Source organism: Dermacentor andersoni, chromosome 6 (assembly GCF_023375885.2).
Source record: "Dermacentor andersoni chromosome 6, qqDerAnde1_hic_scaffold, whole genome shotgun sequence".
Lineage (NCBI taxonomy): Eukaryota > Metazoa > Arthropoda > Arachnida > Ixodida > Ixodidae > Dermacentor > Dermacentor andersoni.
The window spans coordinates 125,676,781-125,699,204 of NC_092819.1; the positions used below are offsets into that span (position 1 = coordinate 125,676,781).

A 22,424-nucleotide genomic window follows, 5' to 3' on the forward strand; every position below is an offset into this window, starting at 1 on the left:
ACCACTTCGGTAGAGCGGCCACGGCGGTCAGTTGAGGGAACAACAGGGGTCCCGCGATAATTAACGGCAGAAATCATTTTCAGGACAGAGGATGGGCCAATAAAGCGGGACTGAATCTTCTCAGACAACCCAGCATTGTGAACTCGCGTCCATAGCAACACTTCGTCGCCGGGCTGGTAGAAATCTACGCGACGAGATGCGTCATATTATCCCTGCGGTCCTGTTGTCTGGCTTCGGTGTTGAAGCGGGAACGCTGGTGACAATGGCCAAGTGGGGAAACATATTCTCAGACGAAGATGTAGATGGACTGACAGTGGCAGAGGAGAAAGAAACATCGAGAAAGGAACTGGGCGAATGGCCATAAACAGGGTAGAATGACGAGTAACCGGTTGTGCGTTGAACGGCGGAGTTATACGCGAAGATGACGAATGTCAAAATTACATCCCAATTTGTGTGGTCTGTTTGAATATCGGCGGCTATCATGCCAGACAGCGTACGATGAAACAGCTCAATCAGGCCGTCCCCTCTACACATGTATTGTATATACTTGTAAAGAAAGGCGCCCAACGCCAGACCATGAGAACCGCTTCACTTTCTGTTTCGGGTTTCCTCTCTTTTGGCCTTGTTCCGCAGTTTCGAGTGTACGCTTATACTTCATCACACTTTCCAAATTTTCGGAACAATATGCGCTGACAATTTCGACAACTTGCCTCTCTTTCTTGTGGTTAAGCGCAATAAATTATTCGAAGCAAAGAAACAAGCAAAACCATTTTACCGCGACGTATCGCCGATCACTTTGCGAAATTTCCGGGATCCGCTGGCAGGACCTAACAGCCTTAAATGAGGCAAATGCGGCCGGTGAACATTTCCTTGAATTGTTTAAAACCAGTTACTTTAGTTGTTTTCGTATAAAAACCCTCTATAACAAGAAATCCTGCGAGCCCTGGGTCACGCGCAAGCACATGTGACTAATAAACGAACAAGTAAGCTTTATCAATTATTCATCAAATCACGTGACACCTCAAAAATGGTGCAATTGCAGGCGTTTTGAAACAAGTTAAATAAAATGTTAAAACAACGAAAAACTGTATACTGCAACCGCGTCTTTTAGAGCAATTGCCTAAATAATTCTAAAGTTGTATGGAAAAACTAAACAACGCATTACACCCAAACAAAGGCAATGATCCAATCAATAGCCTCACTATTGGCAACAAAGAGATAAGTGGCACGGAGCATGCAGATTGTTTTAATTACTTTTTCGTTGAAATAGGGAAATGCGTCGTGCACACGCCCGAAGCATCGACTCACATTCCAAGTTAGGCTAAAGCCTATTTTTTCCCCTACCAGCCTCCCTGAAATAATTGCGCTGTTCCAAACCTTTAATAACAGCCACTGCTATGACGCTGATGATCTGGAAACTAGACCAATTAAGCATGCGCTAGATTTGATCACCTCAGTACTAACCCATATATTTAACGCGGCCTTCTAACAGTTGATCTTTCCAAGAAAAATGAAGACAGCGAGGGTTGTTTTTATTCACAAATGCGGCGAGAGAAACATTGTCAGCAACTACGGCCCAGTTTCTATTTTACTAGTTTTTTCCAACTGGTTTCTAACAGATAATTAATATCCGCATTGACAGCATTCTAAGTAACCAACGTGGTTGCTCAGTGGCTATGGTGTTAGGCTGCTGAACACGAGGTCGCGGGATCGAATGCCTGCTACCGCGGGCGCATTTCGATGGGGGGCGAAAGCACCTGTGTACTTAGATTTAGGTGCACGTTAAAGAACCCCAGGTGGTCGAAATTTCCGAAGTTCTCCACTACGGCGTGCCTCATAATCAGAAAGTGGTTTTGACATGTAAATACCCATAATTTATTTTTTAGCAGCTTTTTAAGTAAACATAATCTCATTACAGATCATCAATTCGGCTTCAGGAAATGTCTCTCCACTGAAAAGCACTCTTTTCGTTCAAAAAGAAAAATTATTAGAAAATTTTGGAAACGAACATTTGACACTAGGTGTGTACCTCAATTTTAGTAAAGCGTTTGATCGTGTGGACCATTTAACTCTAATTGCCAAGTTAGAAAACTATAGTTCTCGCGGAATAGCTAAAAAAACTTGTGCAATCTTTTCTCTCCAACCGTCAACAATTTGTGTAAATAAACAAATGTAAATCACAGATGAGACTCATTCAATCGGGCGTTCTTTAGAGAAGCATTCTCAGACCGGTCCTCTTTCTTTTTAAATTGATGACATTTTCCTGACTGACACAACTTGCAAAATTGTTCTGTACGCGAATGATTGCCAGTGGTAAGGACATCGAAACAATAACACCTCGTGCGGGGAATTTCTGCCACCAGTTAAAAGAGTGGAACCGAAAAAACTGCCTCACAATCAATGAATCAAAAACAAAATGCCTGTTGTATCGAACGCACAAAAAAAATACAGCACGTGCTGACCGCGCTATTGCAGGACTCCGCACTATCGCAATGGAAAAATCTGTTAAGACCTATGGCGTTACCTTTTCCGAACACATATCGTGGAATGCCGATGTTCGGCAGTTATCTACAAAGCTCGGCAAAACGGTTGGCATTCTAAACTGCAACCGACACTTGCTACCATGTAAGATAAAAAGCTTCGGTATAATCTCGCTCTTTTACTGCCAGCTGTGTTACTGCGCACTAGTGTGGGCTAACACCCGTGCAACTAACCTAAACCAAATTAAATTACTTCAGAAGAAAGCTATTCGTGCCATAGAAAACGTACCTTATCTACAACACACAGCACCAATCCTTCAAAAACACGCGATAATGAAGGCCGAAAATATATACATATACAGACTTTTGTGCAGGTACAGAAGTGGTGTCCAGGGAAGGCTTTTTACGGTTCTAGAACATGCTATTCTTATGGAACCTAACAATGTCTATCCTTTACGCTATAGACCGCCATGACACATACCTTTCTCCCGCATAACTAGCGGAACAGAACAAATTCGGTACACATTACCCTCAACACTAAATAACACGGATCAAAGACACATCGACGTTTGAACTCCATCTCGTAAAACTACTTTTGAATTGCTCATGTGATTGGCTTGATCAGCACGAAGTCAACTTTTTCTTTCCACGTGCACACTTTTGTCACTGTTGAAAAAATTGTCCTGCTGTATAATATTTCAAACGTTTCCTTAAACGAACTTGTAAAAGCATTGTTTATGTTGCTACCTTGTTCCTGCGATTCGTGTTTGTTTGTCTGCTTGCACGTTTGCTTATTTCAACGGAGTGACCGGAGCCTTGTGCCTTGTATGCTGGTATCGCTTTTGTGCATGGCGCTTGACTTTCGGCAGTTTCTGTATTTCTTCTTTTACCCTTTTATTATTACAATGGCGAAGCGCAAGCCTTGTGCATTCTTATTTAGTGTGCTCAAATCAATGCTTATAACCCATCATTGCCACTGGAATATATTGTATGCTTACTTAGGTTTTTCCAATATTTTCTACGAGTTCTCTCCGTTATGTAAGATTTTTTTTCTTCTCTCTGTTCCGCACGCTACTACTGCTGTGTACAGGTGGCTGTAGCTTTGTCAGGCTGCGGAAGTGCAGTTTTTTCCTTCATCCACCCTTTTTTCGCTGTACATAGCGCGAAAAATAAACTTCCTTGATTGACTGATAAAGAGCAAAAAAAATAAAAAAAGATAAGCACTGCAAGGCAGCGGCGAGATTCCAACTCACGATCTCCTGTTTACTAGACAGGCGCTTTAACCAACTAAGCCACGGCGCCGACGATTTGCTGCGATGACCCAGTTTCGATGCCTGGCAAAACTGAGTAACTGCTCAATGGCGAAATCCACCAGCTAGGCTAGTATGAGCGTCACGTAGCAATGCGGAGCGCTCAGAAAACCCGTTTTCTGCATACCTATTTTCATGCAATGCCGAGAATAACACTGGCATCTTATTTTCAAGGAAGTATTCATCGACCCATACCTGAAATACAGATAAAGTTTTTTTAATCCGACAAACGTTAAATGCTTTAAAATTCGATTTCCCTTGCATCGTCCTTATTTCTGTCCGTTCGTCCATACATGTCATTCTGCCGACGAACGTGGTCGCCATCGAAGACACTTATCGAAGGGTGTCGTTAATGTCAGCCAACCTCGTCATGTTTGCGTGCGGGCACATGTTTCGTCATTTGTCTGTGCGTCCGAATTTAAGATCTTATATATATATATATATATATATATATATATATATATATATATATATATATATATATATATATATATATATATATATATGTGTGTGTGTGTGTGTGTGTGTGTGTGTGTGTGTGTGTGTGTGTGTGTGTGTGTGTGTGTGAGTGTGAGTGTGTGTGTGTGTGCTCAAACTGAACACTTTACTAAGCTCTGAAGGCGCGGACAAGTTTTGGTTTAAATCATTTACCTGACTACGTTTTCAGATTGTCACCAACCATATGCACATGGCGTGCCATCGTAATGCTTTTGTGGTTTTCTGAACCAGCATGCGCGAAAGACTTCTAGGAGCGTAATTGCTTAAATCGGGCTCAGCATTTGGCAAGTCCTAAAACAATCACCTCTTTGTAGAGACATGCTCTAACCGAAACAAACCGCAAGATTTCGGTTGCTTAGTATGCGATTCGAGAACATGTAAGCACAGTCATCATCATCATTAGGCAGTTACTGTCGAATCAAAGTGTTGCTGTGTTACGAAATAAAGTATCTATAATATATAATTCGTGCGTTAAGGTAGTTGTATAAAGCCGTAGACCAGAATGGCTATTGAAATCCTACGAAAGACAATGCTTTGTTCCCTTTTGTTTAGACTGCCATAGTAAATTGGTAGAAAGCAATAGCAACTAAGCATAGTAGTACTACCGGCCGTATATAGTTGGAAATATTCGCATACTAACTCAATTAACAAGCATGGTGTAAGCGCACGCAAGCAAACATGAACACTACACACTTTACGAGCGCGAATACTCGCTGTGAAAACGGCGGTGTGAGCAAACGCGGTAGCAGCAGCGAGGAAAGCGACCTTGGCGCGGTTTATCGCTTCAACGCAAGAACGGTGAGACCACAGCGAACACAATGGTATGATCTGTCTACAGATCCCTTTCATGTTACGGCGCGCGCGACTGCGCGCACCGGCGAAAAGTACCTAGGCAAGGTCCAAGCGGGCTCCCCGCTCCCCTCCCTCCCGCACTCCCTACCCGCTTTCCTCCATATATTGCGCGCAAGGTCGAGCCGCGATCATCAGTTCCCCTTGCGGCCGGTCGCGAAATAGACAGTTGCTGCCGGAGCACAGCGAACCCTCTGCTTTCCTCCCATCCGCCTGCAATTTTCGCGCGATTGAAGGCGGTGTGTTTGCTCTCAGCTTCCTTTCTTCGTGCGTGCCCGATTGAGCCGCGAAGGTCGGTTTCCCTCGCGTGCTTTCACTCACACCTACACCATGCGACGCGTGGCGACATCGCACTTCATAGGGAATATCACGGCGACGGCAACGGCGAAACCGCGGCTGGAGTGTCTGCATAATTGCTATTGCTATAACAAAAACTGCACGAGGTAATTGTTCCTTGGTTTCTTTCAGGTCACATGAGAAAACTTTACCTGCAAATACCTTAAATAAATGAGCTTTTTTTTAATATTTCGTGGCAATGTAAACATTCATGCAAATATTACGTGCGGTGTTTGTGCAGCATACTGCTTCTAGTAGGTGTATAGCGTATTGTGTATCTAGTGAACTTCCTATTTTTTGTTCTTTACAAGATACGAAATACTATTTGTACTCGAACTCTGAATATTTCTTGTCATTCTCGCCTACACCGCCTTTTGAATAAATAAGAACGGTTTCACAATTCAGTTTTAAATTTTACTTCGAGTATACAATACTGAAACAAATTCACGTTTGTCGTGTTTATTATAGTATCCGCCGGCTGGTATATTCACGTGCCTGCGTTTGTTCGAACTGAAGTATTATGACCATTGCCGTTATCAAACGAAATGCATTATTGCTATTGCTTCTTTCAAAACTACTTCAGAATTTGTATTTGCATGATACTTAACAGCTTTTCATGCAACAGTACCTTGTTTTGTTTATTTCGGCAGTGGTAGGTATCATGTTAAGTATTTAAATACATCCGCAGGGACGCAACGTTTGCAATATTGCACACAGTTAAACCACGAATCGCTGCATTTTCGCGTATGTACATGTTTCCTTCGTCATCGTTTGACAGTATATGATCTTTACAAGAAACAATGTTTAGGAGAACGTCCTACAGGAGAAGTCCTCATAAGCACAGGGATACCTGCCTTTTATATAATAAAATAGTTATAAAATGAATATAAACACCGAAATTCAATATTTCTTGATTCATTTTATAATATTTTGTTTCCTTTTTTTCTGCGAGACGGTTGAGCGGAGTCATACAAGGATTTTCCTTCTGGGAAGGAAGGAAGGAAAGCAACTTTATTCGAGGTCTTGCAGGCCACGAGAGCTTTCGGCTCTCATGGAGCGGGCGTCTCCCACGACGAAACAAGAAGCATGAGTTTCCTGGCGGCGTCGTGGACCTGATGGACGGCCCAAACTTGTGATTGTACGGTTCGTAGTTTATGTGAGCTTGCGAGCACGGCCACAGTAAATGACATGCGTTAAGGGATGCATTGCAATTGGTACAATAAGACTTGTCGTAGAGCTCAGGCATGTAATGGTGTAGCCTGTTTTGCGTGGGGTATGTGTCTGTTTGTAGCAATCTGAGTGTAACCGCTTGAACTCGAGGGAACGTGCGGTGTGGTGTGCTATACTCTCTACGTTGTACGTAGTAGTGTTTATTGATTTCATTTCATGTAGAGGGGGCGTCCTTGTTCTCCTAGTGGTCGGGTGAAGCCGCGCGATCTGTAAGCGCGCGCGCAGCCTCGTCTGCCGCCTCGTTAAAGTGGGGACGTCACCGATCTTTGGTCCTAAGTGATCCGGGAACCAGTTTATGAAGTGGTTCCTAATCTCTTTCTTTGTAACAATTCTGAGAGCCTGTGCGCAGTCCGTGCCCTTTTGGAAAGGTCTGATAGCGGCTATGGAGTCGCTGTAGATTTGGGAAAGATTGTCGTATTTGAGCGCAACAGCGATCGCAACCTGTTCGGCCTGTTCAGGCTTCCTTGCAATTACCGTGGCTGCATATCTTGGGATCCGCGGTTCTCCACAACCGCCACTGCGAAAGCTTTGTTTCCCGCGTATGCCGCCGCGTCCACAAAAGCTGAACGTTCGCGGTTCGCCAAGGCTTGGTCAAGGAGGAATTGAAGTTGAAGTTTATTCAAAATAGGAAGAGTACACAGGAAATGTTTTACAGGACATCTATATCCCTAGCTCAAGGCTAGTCGGGATCCATGCTAGTTATAATTCACAATCTTAACAGCAATACGACAAAGTATAAATAAATCATATATACATAAACATTCATTTACGACCAAAAGGCAGGGTACGTGGAATGTCTACGAGAAACTTACAGAAAAGAATTTGCATTTAGTAAATTATAGAATGGAAGTGAAAATTGTAAACTTATCTACCCCATCGAGATAAAAGCTCTATGCAGATAATAGTAGTGAGTGATAATGGGATTTCACTGATATCGAAAAACATTTTGCTTGTTTTACTTCCGATGGTAAGCTGTTCCATAGAAATGCTCCAGTGTTGTTTAACCTTCGTCTTCCATATATATTACGCATTTTGGCAAGAGAAAATTACCCTTAAGGTATGTCACCGCCTTTGAAAAGTTGTTTTTTTGTAAAAATGGCATTTGTTTTTCTTTTTTGGATTTCGAGAATCCCAATAGATTCAAAAATGTTTTGCAGCAGGAATCATGTTCGTATCTTGTTTAGTTCAAAAGTTATAGCCAACTTTCGAACAGGTGGTGAACAGTTCCGAAACCAAAACTGATGTGTTTTGGTAACAGAAACTGACAACTCGGCGATAATCACTGGCGCATATTGAAAATTATCGATATTTCTTTGTCTGATATGTAAAAAATTATTTAAAGGCAATTTGTAAGGCTTCGTTTTTTGAAACATTGCTTTAAATTTCCGGAAGGGGGATGCATGACGCTACAAGCGCCTCTGGCGTCTCAGTTGTTGACTTTGCGTGCGCTTTATGCTACCGCTTTCACTGCTACTGGATTCGTCCTTTTTAGAGGTATTATTTTTTTGGCACCAACAGTAATAACTTACGTTGGGCGTTTTTATAAGAAGCCAAGTTCAGGGTAAAAAGGCGATTGAAACGGAAGTTTCTTGTCAATCGCCACACGATGAATGCTCCGACCGAAGACCATGCGGACGTGAATGTATCGGCGAGTGCTGCAAAGCTTGGGAAGTTGGAGAACAATTGCGAAGTGCCACTGCAAGAACCTCTGCTGCAAGGTAATAGGATTATAGATATGGAGATCCTATCATCTGTTTTTGTGAAACTGGCCTGCCCACAATGCAAGAAGACGACGCTATGACTGGAAGAATGCCCATCCTGCTTTTTGGTTTATATGATGCTGTGTGCCACTTCAATGATGGAAACAGAAGTACAGCAGATATTTGAGGGAAGCAGGCATCGAACCTGGCCACCTCACTCTCGTAGCATGTTGCACCAGAGACTAGTACCGCGTGAAGAAGGCCCAGCGTCAATCAACGGGTGAGGTCAAACATCTATGACGAGCAGCAACAAAAACCAAAAGAGAGCCCGTGGCAGCTAAGCAGGGCCCTAGCTATGAACTTCGTGAATTTTAACTTTCTAGGGCATGATGATCTGGTTTATACAAGGATTGAAAAACTTGATTCTTGTTTTTCTGAAAACTTGATTTCTTGCACTTTCTCCTTGCGCAAACAGTTATAACTTCGAAATGAGTAAATATTTTTCAGTAAAATTTTGCACGCTCGTTCCTTGTTTACTACCCTGTGCAACCAACTAGAATTATTGATATCCAATGGTAAGTTTGGATATAATCATGTTTTATGTCAAGATATGCAGACAAAAGTGACAATATTTTTTGTTTTCTTTGATATTTTTGTTATAACTTGATTCCCAATTGTCGGATGGCAAAGATACTGGTTGGTTGCACAGCCTGGTTAGTTGGCTAACTCTGTGCCGAAAAGTTTACGATATCAATAATAAACACATTCAGTTGGAACTCAAATGTGTAAAATTTGGACGTCGACGTTTAGTTTAGAGGGCTTTCCAAGGTACAAATGAAACACGAATCTGCACAACTAAAATTATTAGCCTTTACATTCCTCATTAGCGCAAAGATCGAATACGCCTCCATTGTTTGTGACAAACTAAAACAACATACAGGCACTAAAGGTGGTCCAACTAAAATATGCTAGAAGTTTAACAGGTTTAAAATCGCAAGACTGACTCTGCGACTTAGTTTATGAACCCTAGCGGGACAAAAGCATCGCAGTCACCATGCAAAATTTAAACTAGAATTTCTGTTCCAAGTTCAACATTGTATGTTATCCCTCAGCCTGGAACCTTGCTTATCACTCGTGACGTCACTAATTATAATGAACCATCCCGAGGATTCACTAACACAATAAAGCTCCATATCTATCCTTTGGTAAAGTTCCTTTTTCCAAAGAATGACGAACAAGTAGAATTGTATACATCTGTGATCTCTGTGCTCAGCGCAAAGAGCGATAAAAATTTTGAGGATTATTTTTTTTTACTGTACCTGGCTGAATTGTTTCACTCTGCATTACTGCTGTTGTACTCTGGAATAGCGCTGCTCGTTTTTTTTTTTCGCATTAGAATGTTTTTTTTTTCGCTCGGCTGGTGCTCGTACCGGTCTTTGAGTGCTATATATTCTTGTCTCTGCTGCTAAGGACATCATTGGGCGTGCATAATTTCTTCCGAATAAAGAAAATGAAGCGCAAAGGAGAAGGTAGCCCTGTGGCCAGCAGCAAATCAGTGCATTCCCGTTCCTTGCCTCGGTAGTGTTTGTAAGGGGACGCCCATGCTTCCAAACCCAGATCTCGGTCCGTGTTAAAGCCGGCAATGCGGGCAGCTACATTTTTCTCCGAAAATGAATCTCGGCGAGAACGGCAGACGGGGCTCTTCTGCCATAACAGGTGTTGGTTACTCCAGAAAGGTGGCTTTGGTCACATATCCTGCGACAACACTTTGAGGGATGTGGCATTGGAGGTGTAAATAAAGCTGTAAAAAAATCTGCGGCAATTTAGCCGCAAATGCGAGAAAAATGCATGAGCATTACGTCGCACCTGTTGGATGTCCCAGATCCATTATCTAAGCCGTGTTGAAGGAATTGCAAAGTGTTGTTCTCAACTCACTCGCCTTACACGCTGCCTCATCGAGGGGCTAAGTAATACACGGAAAGTTACTCGAGCAGCCAGTCGCGAGGCAATTTTGCATGCCTTTGGGGGCTTCTTTCGCGTTCGGAAAAACACTTCTATGTAGCACGTATTGAACACCTTGGATCGGAGCTGTATCGAGTTTTCTCATGTTACTCTACAATTTTCTGATTTACACTTTTCATCTCATTATATCTTTTTAGAAGTTGAACAAGTAATTAAGGAATATTAGCTCATGAGGTGGAACGAAAAAAAAATAATTTGAGTAACTCTGTGCGACGCAGGAGAAGGGTGTGCAGAAGGGTGTGCACTCACAGCATGCTTACAGGAGGTATTCAGAGACCTGGAGTGGGAGGAATCGGGGATAAAAGTTGATGGAGAATACCTTAGCAACTTGCGATTCACTGAAGATATTGCCTTGCTTAGTAACTCAGGCGACCAATTGCAATGCATGCTCACTGACCTGGAGAGGCAAAGCAGAAGGGTGGGCCTGAAAATTAATCTGCAGAAAACTAAAGTAATGTTTAACAGTCTCGGAAGAGAACAGCAGTTTACGATAGGTAGCGAGGCACTGGAACTGGTAAGGGAATACATCTACTTAGGACAGATAGTGACTGCGGATCCGGATCATGAGAGTGAAATAATCAGAAGAATCAGAATGGGCTGGGGTGCGTTTGGCAGGGATTCTCAAATCATGAACACCAGGCTGCCACTATCTCTCAAGAGAAAAGTGTATAACAGCTGTGTCTTACCAGTACTCACGTATGGGGCAGAAGCTTGTAGGCTTACGAAAAGGGTTTTGCTGAAATTGAGGACGACGCAACGAGCTATGGAAAGAAGAATGACGGGTGTAACGTTAAGGGATAAGAAAAGAGCAGATTGGGTGAGGGAACAAACGCGGGTAAATGACATCTTAGTTGAAATGAAGAAAAAGAAATGGGCATGGGCCGGACTTGTAATGAGGAGGGAAGATACACGATGGTCATTAAGGGTTACGGACTGGATTCCAAGGGCAGGGAAGCGTAGCAGGGGGCGGCAGAAAGTTAGGTGGGCGGATGACATTAAGACGTTTGCAGGGAAAACATGGCCACAATTAGTACATGACCAGGGTAGCTGGAGAAGTATGGGAGAGGCCTTTGCCCTGCAGTGGGCGTAACCAGGATGATGATGATGATGATGCGACGCTAAACAACATTACCTTGGTTCTGTCCAGCTTTGTGGCGCCCGCATATGTCTTAAGCCTGGCTAAAATTAGCTGGGACGCATTGTGTAAACCGTGTGTCCCAGCTAACGTTATCAATGCTCTTCAGCGAAAAAAAATGAAATATTTAACAACATCGTGGAAGATACATATATAAAACCTATGGTGTTCGGCCGTCAAAAGAGGAATGGTCAAGCATGGTAGGACCTCGAATTGTAAATTGCACCCTGCATTTAAACCACCTGTTGTTTGTTGGCTTCTTATGACAGGCCTAATAAAGATCGGACACCTGAGATAACCCCATTTTTTCTCGTTTATTACATAACGAGGGTTTTGAATCCGCCAAGACTGATGCCTTCAGTTAGCATGCGTGGGTTTATTGGCCAGTTGCCTTCACCCGAAAAAGTCACGTAGACGTGACGAACGCGGCAGTAATGATGTTCCACATCCGCCGCCATGGTTTGCGAGTGGTGGCGCTGGCTAACACTCGCAGGTTTCTAGTAGGAAATGTAAATACCTGAGAAAGTGGATAGAAAAACAACGCCGCAGTAGCTGAATTGGATAGAGCAATGCCTATGCGGAGGATGTGCAACCTCCTTTCTACCGCTTGCGTCACGAGTAAATTATCTATTCCGGGGTTGGTAACTGGCCAATAAAAGAACACGTGCTACCTGAAGGTATCAATGTTGCCTGATTCGAGAACCTCGTAATGTAATTAACTAGAAGAAAGAGAATCGAGCGGCACGATTTTTAATAATTATTTCATAAGAAGCCAATAAACAAAGACGCCAAGGACAACATAGGGGAAATTACTTCTAGGAGTAGTTTCTGAGTTCAAGCAAGGCCGAACGGAGGCGTATTGTATAGGATGTCTCCCACTCAATCAGCGCTCCAAATCGACGTCGTTACCTTTGCCAGTACGGCGTTACAAACTCGTAGATAACCTCGAACATGGAGCCGGTGAGTAGTGACATGAGAAACAAGTGTTTCAGACAGCTGGCTAAAAAAAAAAAAAAAAAAAAAAAAAAACCCGTCCAAGGAAGTTGTCCAATTAGAATGAGAAACTAGCTAGGCATGCTTTATTTTTTTAAATATTGGCAATTACATTTTAAAGCTACTTAAATTCTGGGCTCCGACGTACGTTAAGCAGCATTGACATTTCATTTCGACCCCGTCATAACACGCCAGCCTTCCCAGGCAGGACGTCTTGCAAGAAGCAGGGAACACCGTAGAAGAGTTTCTCATTCCCACAGAACTCAGATGCTCGCCTACCAAGTGGGAACTGTTCGTACGCAGACCCACGCAGAAGGGCCGCAGGCCATACTCGTCAGATGTCCATTATAATCAGGAAATCACCATTCGAACCAATTCGGGACGCGCCATACCATGCGTCGACAAAATCAGAGTCCTGTGTTTGATCGTAGAGACAAAAGACGTCAGTGACTCTAGGGTTCAGAAGCTCATCACCAAAACAAACAACGCTATCAGGCTCATCAGAAGAATTGCCAATAAACACAGCGGCCTCAATGAACATAATCTCGTCAAACTAATACACGCGTTCGTCACCTGTCACTTCGCACACGTTGCGGCAATGCTCAATTTGTCATGATCCCAAAGAGACAGACTTAATGCCCAAATCAGAAAGGTCACCAAGCAAGCCCTCGGCATTCCGACCAACACCAGTAACGAGAAGCTGGGGTGCCTCGGCATGCACAACACCGTAGAAGATATTGCCGAAGCCCAGCAGCGCGCCCAGCTTGCTCGGCCTTGGACGACGCCTCCCGGGCGCACGATCCTAGGTAAGCACCGGCTTTGCTCAAGCAAACGCAGAAAAAGACTTTGCGGACCTCCCGCGGGTCATCCGCGCCAAGATCATGGTCCGACCTATACCCAGAAACGTGCGCCCCGAAAACAACAAGGGCAGACGACAAGCGAGAGGACAATTCCCGCAATTGCAAATGCCGTTATTACATCGACACTGCCACTCTAAGAACAATTTACTTTAGCATATTCCATAGCCATCTATCCTACTGTATTACATCTTGGGGTAACAGATACGTTTCATATGTAGAACATATTCTACTTCTTCAGAAAAGGGCCTTGCGATTTATGACTTTTTTGAATTACGATGCTTAATCAATGCCGCTGTTTCAATGTTTAAGTATACTGTCTTTTAATTTATTACTGAATCTTAAATCTATATTGCATACTCGTAATAGCATAACCACTAACTACCCTTTGAGTGTATCATTTTTTTTACATTCCAGAAGCAATACACGCAGCGCACTTAAGGGAAATTTTCTCTGGCCAAAAATGCGTAATGTATATGAAAGGCGAAGGTGAAAGAACACTGGAGCACTCGTATGGAACAGCTTACCATCGGAAGTAAAACAAGCAAAATGTTTTTCGATATCAGTGAAATCCCATCATCACTCACTACTATTATCTGCATAGTGCTTTCATCTCTATGGGGTAGATATGTTTACATATTTCTCTTGCATTGTATAATTTACTAAATACAAATTCCTTTCTGTAAGTTTCTCGTAGCAATTCCACGTACTCTGCCTTTTGTTCATAAATAAATGTTTATGTATATATGATTTATTTATACTTTGTCGTATTGCTGTTAAGATTGTGAATTATGACTAGCATGGATCCCAACTAGCCTTGAGCTAGGGATTCAGATGTCCTGTACAATATTTCCTGTGAACTTTTCCGATTTTGAATGAACTTCAACTTCAATTCCTCCTTGACCAAGCCTTGGCGAACCGCGAACGTTCAGCTTTTGTGGACGCGGCGGCATACGCGGGAAACAAAGCTTTCGCAGTTGTGGTTGTGGAGAACCGCGGATCCACAAGATATGCAGCCACGGTAATTGCAAGGAAGCCTGAACAGGCTGAACAGGTTGCGATCGCTGTTGCGCTCACATACGACAATCTTTCCCAAATCTACAGCGACTCCATAGCCGCTATCAGAGCTTTCCAAAAGGGCACGGACTGCGCACAGGCTCTCAGAATTGTTACAAAGAAAGAGATTAGGAACCACGTCATAAACTGGTTCCCGGATCACTTAGGACCAAAGATCGGTGACCTCCGCACTTTAACGAGGCGGCAGACGAGGCTGCGCGCGCGCTTACAGATCGCGCGGCTTCACCCGACCACTAGGAGAACAAGGACGCCCCCTCTACATGAAATGAAATCAATAAACACTACTACGTACAACGTAGAGAGTATAGCACACCCCACCGCACGCTCACTCGAGTACAAGCGGTTACACTCAGATTGCTACAAACAGACACATACCCCACGCAAAACAGGCTACACCATTACATGCCTGAGCTCATTGTACCAATTGCAATGCATCCCTTAACGCATATCATTTACTCTGGCCGTGCTCGCAAGCTCACATAAACTCCGAACCGGACAAGCGCAAGCTTGGGCCGTCCAGCAGGTCCACGATGCCGCCAGGAAACTCAAGCTTCCGGCTCCGTCATGGGAGACGCCCACTCCATGAGAGCCCAAAGCTCTCGTGGCCTGCAAGACCTCGAATAAAGTTGCTTTCCTTCCTTCCTTCCCAGAAAGAAAATCCTTGTATGACTCCGCTCAACCGTCTCGCTGAAAAAAAGGAAACAAAATAATATAAAATGAATCAAGAAATATTGAATTTCGGTGTTTATATTTATTTTATAACTATTTTATAATATAAAAGGCAGGTATCCCTGTGCGTATGAGGACTTCTCCTGTAGGACATTCTTCTAAACATTGTTTCTTGTACAGATCATATACTGTCAAACGATGACGAAGGAAACATATACATATGCGAAAATGCAGCGATTCGTGGTTTAACTGTGTGCAATATTGCAAACGTTGCGTCCCTGCGGATGTATTTAAATACTTAACATGATACCTACCACTGCCGAAATAAACAAAACAAGGTACTGTTGCATGAAAAGCTGTTAAGTATCATGCAAATACAAATTCTGAAGTAGTTTTTATAGAAGCAATAGCAATAATGCATTTCGTTTGATAACGGCAATGGTCATATTACTTCAGTTCGAACAAACCCAGGCACGTGAATATAACAGCCGGCGGATACTGTAACAAACACGACAAACGTGAATTTGTTTCAGTATGTGATACTCGAAGTAAAATTCAAAACTGAATTGTGACACCGTTCTTATTTATTCAAAAAGCGGTGTAGACGAAAATGACAAGAAATATTCAGAGTTCGAGAACAAATAGTATTTCGTATCTTGTAAAGAACAAAAAATAGGAAGTTCGCTAGATACAGAATACGCTATACACCTACCAGAAGCAGTATGCAGCACAAACACCGCACGTAATATTTGCATGAATGTTTACATTGCCACTAAATATTAAAAAAAGCTCATTTATTTAAGGTATTTGCAGGTCAAGTTTTCTCATGTGACCTGAAAGAAACCAAGGAACAATTACCTCGTGCAGTTTTTGTTATAGCAATAGCAATTATGCAGACACTCCAGCCGCGGTTTCGCCGTTGCCATCGCCGTGATATTCCCTATGAAGTGCGATGTCGCCACGCGTCGCATGGTGTAGGTGTGAGTGAAAGCACGCGAGGGAAACCGACGTTCACGGCTCAATCGGGCACGCGCGAAGAAAGGAAGCTGAGAGCAAACACATCGCCTTCCATCGCGCGAAAGTTGCGGGCGGATGGGAGGAAAGCAGAGGGTTCGTTGTGCTCCGGCAGCAACTGTGCATTTCGCGACCGGCCGCAAGGCGAACTGATGATCGCGGCTCGACCTTGCGCGCATGATATGGAGGAAAGCTGGTAGGGAGTGCGGGAGGGAGGGGAGCGGGGAGCCCGCTTGGACCTTGCCTACGTACTTTCCGCCGCTGCGCGCAGTCGCGCGCGCCATAACATGAAAGGGATGTGTACGCGGATCATACCATTGTGTTCGCTGCGGTCTCGCCGTTCTTGCGTTGAAGCGATAAACCGCGCCAAGGTCGCTTTCCTCGCTGCTGCTGCCGCGCTTGCTCACAGCGCCGTTTTCACAGCGAGTATTCGCGCTCGTCAAGTGGGTAGTGTTCATGCTTGCTTGCGTGCGCTTACACCATGCTTGTTAATTGAGTTAGTATGCGAATGTTTCCAACTATATACGGCCGGTAGTACTACTATCCTTAGTTGCTATAGCTTTCTACTAATTTGCTATGGCAGTCTAAACAAAAGGGAACAAAGCATTGTCTTTCGTAGGCTTTTAATAGCCATTCTGGTCTACGACTTTATACAACTATCTTAACGCACGAATTATTTATTATAGATACTCTATTTCGTAACACAGCAACACTTTGATTCGACAGTAACTGCCTAATCATGATGATGACTGTGCTTACATGTTGTCGAATCGCATACTAAGCAACCGAAAACATGTGGTTTGTTTCGGTTAGAGGATGTCTCTACAAAGAGTTGATTGTTTTAGGACTTGCCAAATGGTGAGCCCGATTTAAGGAATTACGCTCCTAGAAGCCTTTCGCGCATGCTGTTTCAGAAAACCACGAAAGCATTACGATGGCACGCCATGTGCATATGGTTGGTGACAATCTGAAAACGTAGTCAGGTAAACGATTTAAACCAAAACTTGTCCGCGCCTTCAGACCTTAGTAATGTGTTCAGTTTGAACACACACACACACACACACACACACGCACACACACACACACACACATATATATATATAATCCTAAATTCAGACGCACAGACAAATGACGAAACATGTGCCCGCACGCAAACATGACGAGGTTGCCTGACATTAACGAAACCCTTCGATAAGTGTCTTCGATGGCGACTACGTTCGTCGGCAGAATGACATGTATGGACGAACGGACAGAAATAAGGAAGATGCAAGGGAAATCGAATTTTAAAGCATTTAACGCTTGTCGGATTAAAAAAACTTTATCTGTATTTCAGGTATGGGTCGATGAATACTTCCTTGAAAATAAGATGCCAGTGTTATTCTCGGCATTGCATGACACTACGTATGCACAAAACGGGTTTTGTGAGTGCTCCGCATTGCTACGTGACGCTCATACTAGCCTAGCTGGGGGATTTCGCCATTAAGCAGTTACTCAGCTTTGCCAGGCATCAAAACTGGGTCATCGCAGCGAATCGTCGGCGCCGTGGCTTAGTTGGTTAAAGCGCCTGTCTAGTAAACAGGAGATCGTGAGTTCGAATCTCGCCGGTGCCTTGCAGTGCTTATTTTTTTTTTTGCTCTTTATCAGTCAATCAAGGAAGTTTATTTTTCGCGCTATGTATAGCGAAAAAAGGGTGGATGGAGGAAAAAACTGCACTCCTACAGCCTGACAAAGCTACAGCCACCCGTACACAGCAGTAGTAGCGTGCGGAAAAGAGAGAAGAAAAAAAATCTTACGTAACGGAGAGAACTCGTAGAAAATATTGGAAAAACCTAAGTAAGCATACAATATATTCTAGTGTCAATGGTTGGTTATAAGCATTGATTTGAGCACACCAAATAAGAATGCACAAGGCTTGCGCTTCGCCATTGTAATAATAAAAGGGTAAAAGAAGAAATACAGAAACTGCCGAAAGTCAAGCGCCATGCACAAAAGCGATACCAGCATACAAGGCACAAGGCTCCGGTGACTCTGTTGAAATAAACAAACGTGCAAGCAGACAAACAAACACGAATCGCAGGAACAAGGTACCAACATAAACAATGCTTTTACAAGTTCGTTTAAGGAAACGTTTGAAATATTATACAGCAGGACAATTTTTTCAACAGTGACAAAAGTGTGCACGTGGAAAGAAAAAGTTGACTTCGTGCTGATCAAGTCAATCACATGAGCAATTCAAAAGTAGTTTTACGAGATGGAGTTAAAATGTCGATGTGTCTTTGATCCGTGTTATTTAGTGTTGAGGGTAATGTGTGCCGAATTTGTTCTGTTCCGCGAGTTGTGCGCGAGAAAGCTGTGTGCGTCATGGCGGTCTATAGCGTAAAGGATAGACATTGTTAGGTTCTTTAAGAATAGCATGTTCTAGAACCGTAAAAAGCCTTCCCTGGACGGCACTTCTGTACCTGCACAATAGTCTGTATATGTATATATTTTCGGCCTTCATTATCGCGTGTTTTTGAAGGATTGGTGCTGTGTGTTGTAGATAAGGTACGTTTTCTATGGCACGAATAGCTTTCTTCTGAAGTAATTTAATTTGGTTTAGGTTAGTTGCAGGGGTGTTAGCCCACACCAGTGCGTAGTAACACGGCTGGCAGTAAAAGAGCGAGATTATACCGAAGCTTTTTATCTTACATGGTAGCAAGTGTCGGTTGCAGTTTAGAATGCCAACCGTTTTGCTGAGCTTTGTAGATAGCTGCCGAACATGGTCATTCCACGACATGTGTTCAGAAAAGGTAACGCCATAGGTCTTAACAGATTTTTCCATTGCGATAGTGCGGAGTCCTACAATAGCGCGGTCGGCACGTGCTGTATTTTTTTGTGCGTTCGATACAACAGGCATTTTGTTTTTGATTCGTTGATTGTGAGGCACTTTTTTCGGCACCACTCTTTTAACTGGTGGCAGAAATTGCCCGCACGAGGTGTTATTGTTTCGATGTCCTTACCACTAGCAAACAGAGCGCGATCGTTCGCGTACAGAACAATTTTGCAAATTGTATCAGTCAGGAAAATGTCATCAATTTAAAAAAGAAAAAGGAACGGTCCGAGAATACTTCCCTGAGGAACGCCCCATTGAATGAGTCTCGTCTGTGATTTACATTTGTTTATTTCCACAAATTCGTGACGGTTGGAGAGATAAGATTGCGTAAGTTTTTTAGCTATTCCGCGAGAACAGTAGTTTTCTAACTGGGCAATTGTAGTTAAATGGTGCACACGATCAAACGCTTTGCTAAAATTGAGGTACACACCTAGTGTCAAAAGGTCGTTTGCAAAATTTTCTAATAATATTTCTTTTTGGACTAAAAGAGTGTTTTTCTGTGGAGAGACCTTTCCTGAAGCCGACTTGAATATCTGTAATCAATTTATGTTTAATTAAAAATCTGCTAAAAAATTAAGTTATGGGGTTTTACGCGCCAAAACCACTTTCTCATTATGAGGCACGCCGTAGTGGAGAACTTCGGAAATTTCGACCACCTGGGGATCTTTAACGTGCACCTAAATCTAAGTACACAGGTGTTTTCGCCCCCATCGAAATCCGCTCGCTGTAGCAGCGATTCGATCCCGCGACCTCGTGCTCAGCAGCCTAACACCATAGCCACTGAGCAACCACGGCGGTTACTTAGAATGCTGTCAATGCGGATATTAATTATTTCTTAGAAACCACTTAAAAAAAAAAAAACTGGTAAAATAGAAACTAGGCCGTAGTTGCTGACAATGTTTCTGTCGCCGCCTTTGTGAATAATTACGGCCCTCGCAGTCTTCATTTTTCTTGGAAAGATCAACTGTTAGAAGGCCGCGTTAAATATGTGCCTTAGTACGGGGGTGATCAAATCTAGCGCATGCTTAATTGGTCTAACTTCCATATTATCATCGTAATAGCAGTGGCTGTTCTTAAATGTTTGGAACAGCGCAATGATTTCAGGGGGTAGGGGAAAAATAGGCTTTGGCCTAACTTGAAATGTGAGTCGATACTTCGGGCGTGTGCACGACGCATTTCCCTATTTCAATGAAAAAGTCATTAAAATAATCTGCATACTCCGTGCCATTTATCTCTTTGTTGCCAATAGTGAGGCTATTGATTGGATCATTGCCTTTGTTTGAGTGTAATGTGTTGTTTAGTTTTTCCATACAACTTTAGAATTATTTAGGCAATCGATATAAAAGACGCGGTTGTAGTATTCAGTTGTTGGTTGTTTTAACATCTTATTTAACTTGTTTCAAAACGTCTTCAATTGTACCAATTTGGCAGTGTCACGTGATTTTCATGAAATATCGATAAAGCTTACTTGTTCGTTTATTACTCACATGTGCTTGCGCGTGACCCAGCGCTTGTAGGATTTCTTGTTATAGCGGGTTTTTATAGGAAAACAAGTAAAGTAACTGGTTTTAAACAATTCAAGGAATGTTCACACGCCGCATTTGCGTCATTTAAGGCTGTTACGTCCTGCCAGTGGATCTGCTCAATCTTGCCCCGGAAATTTCGCAATGTGATCGGAGATACATCGCCGTAAAGTGGTTTTGCTTGTTTCTTTGCTTCGAATACTTTATTGCGCTTAACCACAAGAAAGACAGGCAAGTTGTCGAAATTGTCAGCGCATATTGTTCCGGAAACAGGTTTATCTAGGGGTGTATTTGTTATAAAGAAATCTAGCACAGATGACGTCCCGGAAGAGACTCGCGTGGGCGTAGCTATGACGTTGCGAAAATCGTTAGACTGCAAAATAAGAAAAAATCAAGAGAAGCAGTGCAATCGTTCGGCACGCCAAAGTTCCGGTCCCCACCGATAGTTAAGACATACTCATTTGCTGCAGCAAACGAAAGCAGACTGTCAAAGTATCATAGAAATTTGGACAAGCTTCTGTCTGGCTGCCAATAAAAGACAGTAAAAATTGTTTTATTATTTTTAACAGACAGCACCTCGTAGTCATTTGTTATTCCACTATAATCATTTAAAACTGCAAAAGCTGGAACTGCACTCTGAATGGACACCCTTTCTCTCCTTGTGGCTGGGTGATCTAAGTGGAAAGGACTGCAGCCCATAAGTACAACGTAATCAGAGTCTTTAGTGTACCATGTTCAGGTGAATAACAAAACATCAAATCGGAGACCGCCCGATTCAGTAAGCAAAATCACGCGCATTAAATTCTGCGCAAGATTCTGCTCGCACCGGCATTCCTTTCGGCCGCCAGATATATTCGCTTTGTTTTTTACAATGTGAGTGTGAACGAGAGAAACAGTGGCTATTTTGATACTGAAACGAAAACCACTGTTTTGAAAGAAAGAAAAAACAAAGTTGGAGCTTCCTAGAGCACCGCTCCCCGAAGGCATGGCTTGTCTGGCATCGTAAATATATAAGTTTGATTTCCGCGCTTAATAGAGCGCACCCATGTTGTCTCCCATAGAAGGCTACATTATCTTTTACAGGCTGTTGGAAACCACAACGTCTTCTGAAGGGAAAGACAATAAGACAGATACACAAAAAGGTAGAGGCAGAAGCGCCGCTACCACTTCATGCCTGTGGCCCAATTTGCCTGCATTTTAAACGTCGACTCTTCATAAGATTGTTTCCATTAGGCCAGCAAGCGTTCTAGGCGCACATTTATATTTGATTTACGATAATGACACATCTATTTATTTATATTCTAGAGACAACGCCTTTTCTAAAAAGTTTAGATCAATTTGGGGTCCATAGAATCTGGGTATTTGGCTGCCACTTTCTGATCATGTTCGTCAAATTACGGCGATTTGATGCCTACGAGTGCAAGTAAGGCCAAACAGCGTCAAAATCATGCTCGGAACAAAAATGCGGGCCCATTTGTGTAAAGCTATGGGCGAAGCAGTAATAAATGATTGCGCATAAATTGTGCAAGAACTCTCAAACTAAACTCAAGTGTGTTCGTTCCATGAGCGCGTGCCTATAATCGGTATCAGATGTCTGACTTCTCAAAATAGAAATATCTCCTGATCCCAGAGGTAATGGAGCGTAAAAATCTGGGTCGATACTTATGGTGGCACAGTCTATACAACAGAAAACATGGTACACTAATGCGTTCAAGAAGACCTTGTCTTTCATTGACCTCAGCCACTGTTAACTTGAATTTCTTCGTTCCTTTTTAACTTATTTAGGTTTTCATAATACCTTACAAACATTTGGGATGGCATTGGGTAAGGGAACAACAATTACCTTAAGCTAAAAGAAG

At 43.0% G+C, this 22,424-nt stretch overlaps 2 non-coding genes across 2 annotated transcripts; one reads left to right on the forward strand and one right to left on the reverse strand.

Moving 5' to 3' along the window:
* Nucleotides 1-3,708: 3,708 nt before the first annotated feature.
* On the reverse strand, nucleotides 3,709-3,782 carry TRNAT-AGU (transfer RNA threonine (anticodon AGU)). The gene has a single exon. It is a non-coding gene; the product is annotated as a tRNA-Thr (tRNA).
* A 13,924-nt stretch (nucleotides 3,783-17,706) lies between these two features.
* On the forward strand, nucleotides 17,707-17,780 carry TRNAT-AGU (transfer RNA threonine (anticodon AGU)). Its single transcript has one exon. It is a non-coding gene; the product is annotated as a tRNA-Thr (tRNA).
* Nucleotides 17,781-22,424: the final 4,644 nt, after the last annotated feature.